Here is a 718-nt window from a genome sequence, read left to right as displayed (position 1 = left end):
CTGGGGATTGAACTCAGGCCCTTGCGCTTGCCAGACAAGCACTTATTCTACTGAGCCATGAGATTCTTAAAGGTGTCTGCCCCCAGGGTGGGTGGGAGGGAGCTGCCTCCGTGGATGAGGGTCCCACGGGAAGCCATGATGCCAATGGCCTGCATTTCTGTATCTCCCTTCTGCTGCGCTGTCCCTTTCCAACCCAGATGTGTAGTGAAGCTGGGTCCTCAGTGGACCCACCGTACCCTCCCGGCTCAGTGGCTGCTCCAGGGTGCAGGTACTGCTGGGAGGAGGGGCGGTTCTGGCTGGTGTTCTTCTCCCCTCTTCTGTGCCATAGGAGCCTGCTCTGTGCTGCTGTATCCGCCTCTACACCAGCCGCCAACAGCCCCACCTTGAACTCACCTCCACCTCCAGCCTCTCTCCAGCCCAGATGCCCCTTTCCATGCCCCACCCCAAGCCCGGAGCTCATTGCTTCCTTTCTGGCCCACCTGGCACCTGAGCCTCTAGCTCCTCCTCGGCTCTCCCCAGCTGAGGCTCCCTCCCGCATACGAGGCCCAAGTCAGAGTTCTCGTCCCTGTTTTCAAGGCCTGAGCAGCCTGGCCCTGCTCAGCCACTGCCCTTCTGGGAGGTCCCATCCAGGTGCATCCACGCGGGCCTCCTTGGTCCTTGCAGGACCTTCCTGAGCTGGCACTCCAGGGGCATCCAGGGCCATAGTTCCCTGCCCTGA

Source organism: Octodon degus, unplaced genomic scaffold, assembly GCF_000260255.1.
Source record: "Octodon degus isolate 3935 unplaced genomic scaffold, OctDeg1.0 scaffold00092, whole genome shotgun sequence".
In the NCBI taxonomy this organism is placed as follows: Eukaryota; Metazoa; Chordata; class Mammalia; order Rodentia; family Octodontidae; genus Octodon; species Octodon degus.
The sequence above is the reverse complement of the archived record's forward strand: the minus strand, read 5'-3'. Positions refer to the sequence as shown.